Below are 13719 nucleotides of genomic sequence, written 5' to 3' on the forward strand. Positions count from 1 at the left end.
AGGATAGCTTTTTATTACACTGTGCTAAAACCTGAAAGGGCTTTGGTGTTGGAAACCCACCGAGCAATCCGAGAGGATAGAAGATATGCTCTACAATAAACCTCATTAACCCCTTGAGTGCTCATGACGAGCTCGTCATGAGCCACGGCGCTCCGGTGCTCATGATGAGCTGAGCTCGTCATGACGGCTCCCGTTAAATGGAACGCTCGCACGCTGGGCTGATTCCCCTGCTGTGCTGAGCATTCCATTGGAACAGGCGTGGTCATGACGAGCTCAGCTCATCATGAGCACCGGAGCACCGTGACTCATGACCAGCTGAGCTCGGCATGAGCACCTAGGCGCCGTGCGTGCTCCCCCGCCCCCCAGCACAGCGGGGGTTAACAGCCCCGCACGGAAGGGGTTAAGCACTCTTAGGAGAGATAGTAATTTGCTTTGCTGACTGTAATTTTCTATAACATTTGTAATTTTATGACTTGTGGCTGATGGTTCTCTTGTGGAGAAACTTCCACTCAGTAATATTGGCCTGGATTTGTTAGCTAAAAGTCTTTTTGATGCACAGGGAAACGTTATGCAAGAACCCACATGTCTGGTCTTTTTAATATGGAAATTTATGGAAAACAGTATGCCTGTTTTTTTTTTGAAAACCTTTTGTTAAAACCAGTAGACCTCTAAAATGGAATTATCACACTATGGGGCCTATTCCGGTGTTTCGGACGGACTCAGGTCTGTCCGACCTTGGTCAGGAGCATTAACCCACTGACCTGCTGTCATGGGTTACGGCCCTGCTAATACGATGCGACTGAACAGGGTTCGGTAGCATCAGTATACTTCACAATGCAGGCGTGCATTCAGAGCGGAATGCATGCCTGCATTGTGAAAAGCAGGGGTGCAGTTCATCCCTGCACCCTGTGGCCGGCACCCCAAGGTGCCTGCCACCGGGTGCAGGGATCCACAGAGGGGCCCATAGGTGCCCCCAGGCTGCCATTCAGCAGCCTTGCACCCATGGGGGTCCTGCTCGGGGCCCCCAAAGACAGTTTCTGACTGCCTTTCCCTGCCGGACTGACCGGCATGAAAAGGCAGTGAAAAACTGCCATCGTACTCCGTCGGTCGTAAAGAGGCGACCGGGGGAGTACTGAAGGATTTCCAGATGGCATACAGGCCCGTTGTAGGCCATCTGGAAATACGAGTCGGATTCTATTCCGACCGAGCCCATCGGAACGGCTCGGTCGGAATGGAATCCGGCACGCACTGACCGATTCAGTCGGGAGGGCTCGGAACATGGTTCGGAGCCCTTCCGACCCGAATCGGAATCGGCCCCTAAGTTACAGGCTATAGACAGGCATTTTGTTACATGAAATCTCACAAGTTACCATAATAGGCTAGGGCATTGGTGCTGTTCACCCAATCTGACAAACCTTCGGAGCAGAAATGTGATGATTCTTGTTTGGCCCTAATGAGGGGGGCTTGAAATTGTTTTGCTTACTGGAATTCGGTACATATTTCTTGTGAGTACTTGGGTTGTTGGTTGGCTGGGGTGTTAGCCGTGGTCAAGCAACAGTCACAATCCCTTGCAGGGTGAATCACAAAAGTCACTAAATTAGCATGTGCCTATTCCTGGCTAGCTTGGCTCAAAAAGCAGTCAGGCTTAGCTTAGAGGCAATGTGTAAAGTATTTATGCAGCACACAAAGAAAAATAGAGTGAAACACAACACAAGAAAATCCGACACCAATTTAGGAAGATGGAGTAACTTTTAATCAATTATTTGACACCTAAATGACAATATCTAATCATTAGAACCAGAGTTATTTTTTTTTAAAGTTTTTAGTATAAAACTAGTGCTTGAAAGATCAAAACTTCAACCGCCGACATCTGGTTGTGCGAGACTGACTCAAAAAAAATAATTTGGCTGACTGGGATAGAACACTTGTCATATACAAGAAGTAGATTGAGCCCAGTAAGCGCATTCCTTTCGGACTTCGAAGAATTTTCAAGAAAAATGTTCTGAGAAGGTAAAGTTCAGTTGGTCAAGGCTGCAGGGCATGTCTGGGGATGGGGCGTCGTCGGCGAGCCACTGGACACAATTGCAGTCAAGGCTTCTACATTGGAACTTAGTCACCTTTTGAAAAGTTGAAAACCTCCATCAAAACGAGGCAGGATCTCTCTTAGGCTACGCAACGCTGAACTTGATTTGCTGCTGCAGAGAAGAATGTAGAATGAGCAGCGTGAGGTCAGGTGCAGCTTGGGTGTATTGATGAGAAAGTTGGTGCTTGTCTTCCATTGATTCTCAGAAGTTTTGGATTTTGGCTATCTGGCAAACTTTGCACCAAAACCAAGGATCCAGGACTGGTGGAATACCACTTGAGGATTCAGGGCTCACTCAGGCTGGGTCCAGATGCTGGCTCAAGATGGTGGGAGCCTTTTATATCCCTGTGGCTCTGAACAGTAGACCAGCAAACTAGCCCGTTGTGTCACTCTGGGAAACCTTTGTTCAGGTGAAGGTCCTTGGCTCAAATAGCAGGGCTGGCATCTGGGGGTTCAAGGCAGTCTCCAAGGCAAGCACCAGGCAGCAAAGCAGTTTTTCTAGGTGCAGCAAATTTCTTCTTAGACCATCAAGAGCTTTGGTTAAATACAAAGGTGGTTCTGTTTGGTAATGATAATCACTTTGACAAACGCTTAGTGCGCTCAATACACATTGAAATAACCTCTCTGAAAACAATGACCTATAAAGAAATTCAGGGGAGGGGACAGTATGGGGATCAGGAGGTGCACGTCTAGCAAACACGGGCGGATCATCACCCCGGGCTCCTTCGGTTTGACTGCTTTCCACTAACACAGGCTTTGACCTTTTGGCTACCCGCCAGGCTGAGATTCCTCCTCCTGATCCCCATACTGTCCCCTCCCCTGTCTTGAGAAAGACCTGCCGCGACCACCAACTGGGGCGCAACAGGGTCAAAACGTCGACGCTTACCACCGGTCCAGATACTCCAGGAGCATGTACATGTACCCCCTGTCTCCTTGGAGATCAATTTAACACTCTGGCCATCCTAACTCCTTGTGTATAATTTGTATATATGTGTAACTGTATTTAATGCACTGAGCACTTTGTTCACCAACAGTCACATTCCTCACACTTGTTCCTAACGGTTTTACCATTTATTGAAACCATTGGCATCACTGACTTAATTAATTCTGATGTAAAGTGTTTGCTTCTTTACAAATATAAAGAATTTCTTTATAGGTCATTGTTTTCAGAGAGGTTATTTCAATGTGTATTGAGCGCACTAAGCCGTTGTCAAAGTGATTGTCATTACCCAACAGAACTACCTTTGTATTTAACCACGTGTACTCAGGTACTGAGGGACACAGGGTCACCCCTTTTTATGTAAACCCATCAAGAGCTTTGGGCCCCACTTTTGACCAATATCATTAATGCCATAAGTAAGGTGGATCCTCCAGCCTCTTTGAAAAGTACAATTATAATTCCCATCTTCAAAAATGGAGGCAAGTTATAGACCTATCTCTTTGTTAGCTAGCACTGCACAATTCATGAGATTGGGCAAGAGAGAGGAATATCCTGATACCATCTCAGTACGGTTTCCAAAAAGGCAAAGGGACAATAGATCAATGCCTCATTCTGAGCTTGACTATGGCCACATACCTAATAGAGAAGCCTGGACAGATCTATATGGCCTTTATGGATCCAAGGTCAACTTTGTCTGTGTTACCCATTCCAAGTTATGGTTGATTATGGAAGATATGGGCATTGAGATGGCAATATTTAATTTATACGACAGATGTACGCAGAATCAACTGATTGCTTTAAATATGGCAGGGATGGGGCGTGCACAAGGCCTTTTTTTTTTTTAAACAGGGCGCAAGACAGGGCTAAGTCCTCGCCCCATTTCGTTTTTCAATCCACAATAATGGGGTGCAGGCAGCCGTGAATGAGTCTACGAAAGATGTGTCTATTTTTAATGCTGTCCGTCTCCCAATTCTGCTTTATGTAGATGATGCAGTGGTAATAGCATGAACTGGGGTGGCGCTGCAGAAACGTATAGAGGCCTACTGAAAATATATGAAAAGTCTGGGCCTCCATGTTAAAAAAGCTAAATCGTTTTTGTTTGTGGCAGGGGCTGCCATAACATACTTCCAGCATTTCACATAGAGACACGCAGGCTGGAAGTGGTGGACACCTTCTCTTGTCGACCAAAAGCACTCCTGGCTAAATATGGTGGCTAATAGAGTTCTTGTTATGGAAAGAAGTGTAACAGACATTTTCAGTTTTATTAAGAATCTCGGGTCCAAGCCTATTGAGGTGATAAAAAAGGTATACTCTGCAAAAAACATCTCCACTATGACATATGGTGCAAGGGTATGGGAGGTGTGGGCAATAGATCCTTTAAAAACAACTGAGGATGATTGTTATAAAAGGCTACTCACTGTTCTGCGCAGTTGCTCAAATTATAATTGCCATATCGATCTGGAGGAGGAACACTGTCAACTTGACCCAAAACCTCATCAGAGACTGCCTATCCCTAGACCACATACATAACCACATACATAAGATTCCTTGGTTGCAATATGTGAAGTGCAGTTCGGGAGCTTTGGGTTTGGAAGTGTTAAATTCTAACCCATGCACTTGTTTGACTATGTCCAAGAGGAGAATTTAAAAAATCTTTTTAGCATAGGTTGTGTGTGAGAGAGAGAGGAATCAAATCGACTAAAATCCTCAGTAAAGCTGTACCTTATGTCCCCTCCCATCACACAGGTCGATTAATCATATTTAATGTTTGTGGCAAACCCTCAACACTGTTTCATTTTAGTGAGGTTTCCTATGAATTATGTTCTCTTGATCGGCTCCCCAAACAATAAGTCCACATTAAATGATTTGCCAGCCTGTCCTTATGAGGGAAAGTCAGCCTATTCGGATTTACATATATTGTATGTATATTGTATATGCAGTTTTATGCTCTCCAGAGGAAGATGTTCATTCTTCCTTTTTTGCGTAAATATAATTTTAGGCAATGTCATCCTTCCCTTAGTTTTATCAAAGAACTGAATGATCCATTTGTATGTTATTCTCCAGTTTCCTTCCTCTGGTCTTCCCTTAAAAATAGGAGAGCCAACATAGAATGGGAGACCTGAGGATAGCAGTTGTTTTTTTAATTGTTTTTAACCTAGGATTTTAATATGAACTATTTCTTGTTTTTATTATTTATTTTATATAATATGTATATTTTTAATGTTGTTACTATCTTGTGAATTTTCTATACTTTGGAAACATTGCGAAATATAGATTCTTGATTGATTGACAAATTCCAGTCATAGACCCTGAGTTGAGAATTTGTGAAGTTTTTAGTAAAAAATGAGCGCATTATAGACCAAAATACCAGTGGACATATAGATGCGTGAGACTGGGTCAAAGTAAAAACTTTTGGCCAAGTGGGATAGAGCGCGTGTCGGATACAAGACGTAGATTGGACCCTGTTAACACTTACCTTCGGATTTAGGAACATTTTCAAGAAAAAATTTCTGAGGCGGTAATTTTCAGCGGGGCAAGGCTGCCGGCAGTGTCTGAGGATAGAGCGTCGTCGGGGAGCCACTGGACACAGTTGCAGTCAAGAATTATACATTGGAACGTAGTCACTTTTTGGAAAGTTAAAAATCTCCATCAAGACGAGGCAGGAGAGTGTAGCTGAAAACAATTCCAGGAGGTCGGATACCTCTTCGGTGAAGGAAAGCTAAACAGGATTTGTTGCTGCGGTGAAGAATGTAGCAGAAGTAGCTGCGAAGTCAGGTGCACCTTGGGCGGGTTGACAAACATGTTGGTCCCAGTCTTCTCTTGGTTCTCAGAGCAGTTTTAGGCAAATATTTTTGAAGTCCCAAGTTTTGGATATTTGGCTATCTTGGCAAACGTAGCAACAATACCAAGGGTCCAGGACTGGTGGGACACCACCTGAGGATTCAGGACTCACTCAGGCTGGTCCAGGTGCAGGCTCAAGATGGTGGACCCTTTTATATCCCTCTGGCTTTGAACAGTAGGCCAGTTAACTATCCCTTTAATTCACTCTGGTTGCCCTCAGTTCAGGTGGTTAAACATGTCTCAAACAGAAGGGATGGTATATGAGGGTTCAAGGCAAGCTCCAGGCAGCAAAGAAGTCCTTCTAGGTGCAGGAACTACATCTTGAGCAGTACACAGGAGACCACAACAACATGCTGTCTTCTGAGAGTCTGTCTGCAGGTCTAGAAAGTGAACTGAAGAGTGGGTCTGATGACTCTATTTGTATATCTGGTGCATTCTTTGAAGTTATAAGACGTTTCTAGAGGTTTCTCGTTGAAGTGCTTGGAATTTCCTTACTCCCCTGCCGTGGGTCCATGCTGGCTACATGACAATCTGGAGGCGACAAGCCCTTTGTGTGAAATTGAATGAAGGCAGAGCACATCCTATTCAGTTGCAAGTGGGGATGTGCCCAGCTTCTTCTCCACCCCATCGGGCCAGCAGATGCCCCATCCAGGTAGACCTAATCCCTCTATTGTGTGACTGTCTAGGAGAAATTCACAGAGTTTAACTGTCAGTTTTACCCCGTCATATGACCAAGGGGAGGCTGCAGGCACAAAATGGCTAAGGGCAGAAAAATGACAACTTTCTAAAAGTACCAATTTAAAAATTGTAATTTAACATCTGACTTTAGCATTAATCCCACTCAACCGTTAGCACATATTAAGTGTAATAAGATACCCAGTGTTATCCTATGGGACAAGTTTGCCTCACTGTAGTGAAAAACAAATATAGGAGTTTTTCACTACCAGAACATGTAAAATGTTAAAGTACATGTTAAACCTTTTAATTGCAATGCGCACTGCCCTATGGGCCACCTAGGGATTAATTTTGGGGTGATTTGATTGCAATAAATGGGGAGTTTAAGGCTTAGCAATAGGGCTATTTTGCCAATTTGAATTGGCAGTTTAAATTTGATTTAAGCTGCAGTGGTAGACCTGGAACATCTTTAAATTTAAAGGGGCTACCTAATAAGGTGGCACTATATGTGATACAGGCCCACTAGTAGCATTTCATTTACAAGTCCCGGGTATGTAGTATTCCACTCTACAAGGGACTTATAAGTAAATTAAATATGCCAATCAGGTGTAGACCAATTTTACCATGCTTAGGAGAGTGAGCACAAGCACTTTAGCACTGATAAAGTGTACAAAGTCCTAAGGCCAGCCAAAACAAATTTCAGCAGAAAAAATGAGGTAAGTAATCAAAAGGTTTGGGCGAAAACCACCCTACAGCTGATAGTTATAAGTTTTTTTAATTTTACAACATTGTAGCTTCCTATAGTTTATGGTGGTGACAGTACCAATTATATGCTCCTCTTCAATGTGATGGCAGTAATTTAAGTTTATGTTAATCCCTTGTAGATGGTGGACACTCTCCAGGTGAGTTTTGATCTTAAACTATGCTACCATTTGAAACAATGGGAGGGCAACAAAGGTGTAGTCCAGGGTTAAGAATGCCTTCCCTGAATAGAAGATGTATTCTGCTGGCACATTGCTGCCTATTTGCCTGATTAACGTCCTCAGGCCCAAGTGTTCAATTTCTTCCTGAAATGCCAGGCCCACTTTACTTCTTGACAACCAAATGTTTAAAGGTGGTATTAATATGTTTGGTTTTGAATAGCAAATGCTTGATTGGCTGACACTTCCTGTATTAAATTCATGTTGAAGTTCCCTGTAAAGAGGATATGTGGTGTAGGCTTTCTTATCATTTGTGTAAAAATAAAGTCATTAAGATTTTCAATTGTTGCCATTTTCTTTTTTGCAGACGGGTGAATGTAAGCATTTATTTTTAGAAGTGGATTATCATTGTTTTGAAACACCCTCCAACATCTGCACAGCCTGTATGTTCATATGGTCTACTTGTATCTCTGTTACCTTTTCATTTTCATCAGCTGATATATAAATGGCTAGGCCACCATCTTGGTGGCCCAGCACATGCAATTTTAAAGCCAGCTTAGTGAAATCTATGTATGCCAGAATGTGTAATCAAGATAGTGTCCACTGCTCCTGCAGTGCTACCAGATGAAAGGAGTTTATGTATGATAGGCGCTGATCTTCAATTTTCTTCAGTATTCCCTCCACATTCCAGAAGCCGATTTTCACCTTTTCCAAAGGTGGGGATAAGAACATTGCATTTTCTGGTCAATTGCTAGGTCTACAGTTAGCGCCCAAGAGCCATATCCTGTCCGTTGGATCTATGCTTAATTTGTACTTCCCTTCACTATTGCTGCAACTTTTGGTGATCACCCCAGATGATGATGAAACTGAGTGGCTTTGCCCGTTTAAGCACCAATGATGTTTGAGCCCCTTCCTCCATTAACTTTGGACCTGATTTCTCATAGGCACCGACTGATGCTGGTGAAAGTGCAACTGTGCCCCTTTATTGGAGTCGTTTTGGGGCCAGAGATGCATTGAGTAATTTCTATGCCACATTTCTCAAATGTTGGTTTCTCTCTCCGGATCTGCAGTGCAATTTGGCTATGTGTCCAAGTAATAATGGTGGATTCCTCAGGACTATTCCACACTGTTTGCCAGAATGCAACTGTAAGAATGTTGGAAGTAGTAAAGTGCCTCAGTTTAGGGATTGCCTGGGTCATGTACAACATTGCACCTTGGTTAATTATATCATGCTGCCCCTGGGATATACATTTTGGTGTGAAGATTCATTTGACAGTGCGCACATATTGTGTGCTGTAGCTTCCTTCTGGTCCTTGCTCTCAGCTACAGAGAGACTGCTGTCTGCAGCTAGCGGGGCTCTTATTATGACCTGGGAAGTGGTACTACTGCAAAGTTCTGTTGTCTCTTTGATATCTGGTTAATATGAAAAATCTTGACTCGACTACTGCGACCAAAGTGCCTTTCTCTATTAGTTGTTTGAACTGCAATATCCGGGGTACTGCCCGCTAAGTGGGTTTGTTTAGACCCATTTTCACCATAATCTAGTTGCAGCTCCTGGTTGTTGGGGCCTATTTCCTTCTGGGTCGCCCACAATTCTGTTTGCATCTCTTATACACTTGGGGGCAGATTTATGTTAACTGGCGCATCCCGAGGGATGCGCCAGTTAACATGCGCCACAGTGCGCCACAGCTGCGCCACCCATGGTGCGCCGCATTTATAATGCGGTGCACCATGGGGCAAAAACGGCACAGATGCGTCACGCATCTGTGCCGTAAAAGTGACGCATTGCTGGAGTTGTGTCGCAAGCGCGACGCAGCTCCAGCAAGGCTCGGGGGTGCCCTATCTGACCAATGCTGCGTCAAGCCTTACGCCTGCTTCAAGCAGGCGCAGGGTTTTGACGCAGCATTGGCCTAAAAGTGACTGAGTGAAATCTTATAGATTTCACTCAGCCACTTTTGCGAGGCGCACCTGCCCCGGAACGACCCCCCTGCGCAGGAACGCCCACAAGCGGCGCAGGGCTTTACAACGTGACACATCTGCCTAGATGCGTCAAGTTGTAAATCTGTCGTAGGGATGCGCCACGTTTACGCCACAGTTGCGTGACGCAAACGTGGCGCATACACAACATAAATCTGCCCCATTGTTATTTATTTTGTACTGGGTGGGTGGTGCATTCCCTTTTTTGCTTTGTGGGTATTTTGCAATGTTGACCTTGCTAATGTGAGAAACTTGCGGCTTGCTCCAGTTTCTGCAACCTCTGTTGCTGGCTTTTGAACCAAATTTGCGTGCTTGGGTGCTGTTCTGAAAATGAGAATATATGTTCCCCTGTTTAGTTGTGCCCCCTTGGAAGGCTTGTTTATTGTGGGCCGTTCTTTGCCAATTAGGCAGCTTTTTTGGTAGAAATTGATTAACAATGGATCCAGAGTCAGTTAATCCAGAGTCTTGAGCACAACTCATTGAAAAATTCTGTGGACCTGTTCTGGCATTGAGAACTATTAAGTTTGCTTATTGTTTGATTATCAACACAGATAGTTTGTGGAAAATTTCTTAGCTATGGTTGCACATTCCCCAACTTAATTTGAGATTTTATTTTTTTGAACATAGAATTGAGTGTTGTAGGAAGGTGTGGCAAATTGTCAATCACTGGGTCTCAATTGCAAGCTTCTGTGTACTGTAACACATCTGTTTGGGCTCACTGGAAAAAGCTATTTACGGCCCCTATTTTGGTATCAATCGCAGTGACATAAATTGCCAGAGTATTAAGTAAATCGAATTGCAGGTTGACAAGTAATTTAGTGATCCACTAACATTTGAAATGAGTTCAGCAGAACTTCCCAGTCTCCTTCATCCCGTCTTATTGTGCTTGCTTCATTGGAGAGTTTTACTGCCATATGATATTGCACTAGTTTCTGTCAGCTCTGAAGGAGGATCTCGGGGATACGAAATGTCCACGTTTGCACCTTTTTGCACTAGACTTCTTTCTTGCCCCTGGGGACCAGCTTCCAAAGTAGTGGCAAATGAAGTAGCAGAGGGAGCCAGTCTTCCCCCATGGCTGACTACGGTTGTCTCTAAGTTTGTTGGATGATTGCTTAGAGAACCAAATTCCTTTTGATGAGTGTCTCTTCTCCATATGGAACAATTGGGTTTTCTGGCATAACTGGCAGTGATGTTGGAGCGTGATGCAGCTCGGCTTTTTGGTGAATACTCGCTTTTTTACGAATGAGCTGCTTAACCGGAGTTGAATTTGTGTTTTCCTGATTAGTAGCAAAGGCTCTATTTAATAGCCCTTCCGGGTTGCCCGTCAGAGGTTCCTGGATACTCCAGGCCCAAGTATGTCACTTTAGGTGCCACATTCCGGGTGCTGACTTTCGATAAAATGGACATGCTCTCTTTATCCCCTGTAAAGAGTCACACTGGGTGATTTCAAGTTGCAGTTCATTTGTGGAAGTGGTGTAAGGCTGTAAGGGCACTTAGAACCATTTTATTTCTTTGTTAAATGAAAATATTACATCCATTGGAAGCTGAATTTATTTGACGTTCTTGGCTTAACTGCCTGATATTGATCCCTTGCTATAGGCGGGGATATTAAGGGTCACAACTGCTGCTGCTGTACCAATTGCAGCTGACCTTCTAGTGCACTGCTGCTTTTGGAGCCTTGTGTGGACTATGGTTTTTGCCTGGTGGCCTTTAACACAACTAGTGCCTTTCCCGACCTCATTCTCCATCACGTGTGGAGTTGGGTTGGGTGCAACCTGACCAATCTCTTTGAAATGACAGGGGGTATTAAGAGCATTGAGGTGACTTCAGCTCCTATTGTGGTTAACTGTCTATCTGATTCCTTAGCTGTTCTTTGTTTACCACCCCAGAGCTAATCAGAGCAACTGTCTGTTGGCTGTAGGTTGCAGTCTATGAGTCATGTGCCTCTGAGTGCTGGGTTCTTTTGCAGGTCTTGTCAGGCACTCTAGTTTATAATGTTTTATAACAGTAGTTATTATCTCAAATTTGATGCACCCACATTGAAGCAGAAGCTGCCTTTGCAGGAAAAGCATAGAGCGTGCTGATTGACTGAACCTTTTAGTGATGCACAAACTTCTCCACAGTGTGTGTCTTATTGTACAGTTTCCATAGTAAGTACTACTTATTCTTCTTTTGTGGCTTGGGTAGCTCTCCTATAGAGGTCTTACAGGGACAGTTGCAGAACATTAGCCTAGGGTCAGGTGCAGCAGAGCACACAGTGGGGCCAAGCCATACCGTGCTTCTGCCCTCTGCCGGCTCAACCTTCAGTATGGACACTAGAGCACTTCCTACGTTTCTAGGTATCTAGCTGTGCAGGAAGAATTGCCGCCTGCTCCTGTGGACCCTACTGTGTCACTCCAACCTGCCAAAAGGACACTGGCTGAGGTCTTTTCCTAGACCAAGTTGCCAATATCCCAAAATCCCCCACTCCCGGGGATTCACAGAGACTTACCACAATGTGCCTCGCTCTGCCACTCCTTTTTTTCCCCTCTCGGGTTTCAGCAGTCGACTGTTGACCACCCATTGAAAGCAGCAAGATGTTCCTGAGGCTACAAGCCTGTGGCCCCCGGAATACATCTGCTTCGACCCCAGCCTGTAAGCAGGACTCGAACCGGGGAAAGGTCCAGGGAAAGCCATTTAGTGCCAGAGGGACCAGAGGCTGAGTCACTGCTGCAGATCCCTTTGCCTTAGTGGTGGCCTCAATGGGCAACGATGGCAGCAGAAGCAGCTGTGGTGGTGGCTTCAGCTTGTAGGCAGAGCAGCATCTCCTAATGTCTCACTATATTTATAGAGTTATTTAAGTATACCTGGTGTTTGACTTTGGGGATTGTTTATGCCCAACACATTAGTTATGTGGTTATTGTGAAAACCCAATGCTTAAGGTTCTAGGCCCTTTTTGTTTATTATGAAAAGTTCAAATAAAGGCAGCGGGTCTGATATATTGATTGTGAAAAGCCTTTGTTAAAGTCTAAAAGTACATTTAATGGTGGTAGAGCAGAGACCTTAATTAAATATTGGGTTTACGGTATCAGTTGTGTTACTCCTCCAGAGAAAAGTCCCCATTCATATTACTGTGCCCAGGGAATAAAGACCTTGGACATAATAAAAATAATTAATCAAAAGCAGCAAATCAAAACAATCTATACATCACAGTGCAGTTATCAACACTTAGGATTTGGTGTGAGTTTAAAGGTTTTATGAAATCTTTTAGTAAGTAGTTCTTTATGTATAAGGTCTGAAAATAGGTAATCAATTTGTCAGTAATTCAACACAGAACAATTTCATAAAGCACGTTCCATATAAGTAAATCTATTCTAAGTCTAGAAAATGAGGGAAAGGTATCTCAGGAACCCATAGAGAGTTCTAAATCAAGAGGTGAAAGCGTAAAGCTTAAAGCAATTCTAAATCGAACAGTACTTTCCATGAGGAGAAGTTAAATTGTCTCAAAAGAGTCTCAGAGCAGCATAAATTCAAGTAAGGAAAATTAATGGGTCTGTCTGAAAGAATCAGAGCACAGGGCTCTGCAGAGAGTCTAGATAGGGTCTGATGAATCTCTCATAAGAAAATCTCCTCTACTCTAGGAACTCGCGCTAATATAACATTTCAATATCTATCACTAGGGTAAAATGTCTTCTCAGCCATTCATTGCGCGGTATCATCATGGGAACAGGAAATGTTGCTTTGTCTTAGTGGTTCAAGATGAAGGCTTACACATATTCAGGTCCTGATTACGAGTTGGCAGACAGGGTTATTCTGTCACAAACATGACGGATATCCTGTTTACCAAATTGCAATTCTGTTATATCCTTTAGAACTTGTAATTTGGCAGACAGGATATCTGTCACGTTTCTGGCAGAGAATTTAATCCGCCAAACTTGTTATCAGAACCTAAGTGTTAAAATGAAACATTTCATACACATTGTACAAATCATGGTTAGGTTTCCATATTTCATTTCTACTACAAGACAAAACAGTTCAGGGTTAGGTATCTGCATCACACAGTTGAAATCAGGCATTCTCAAACATTCTAAATTTTGGGTTTTACTTAGGAAAAACATTTTATGACAAACTACACAACCTAATACATTATTGTATTCTATGAAAATATCTCGAAGAGATGGGCGATACCTAACACTTTCTATTAGTTCATGTTTACTTCAGTATTTTTGTAACATTGAAAGTTTAATATCTCACATTACTGACATTACTCTGCATTAAACCCTAAGGATAGGCATCTGGATACC

Source organism: Lissotriton vulgaris, chromosome 10 (genome assembly GCF_964263255.1).
Source record: "Lissotriton vulgaris chromosome 10, aLisVul1.2, whole genome shotgun sequence".
NCBI classification, from domain to species: domain Eukaryota; kingdom Metazoa; phylum Chordata; class Amphibia; order Caudata; family Salamandridae; genus Lissotriton; species Lissotriton vulgaris.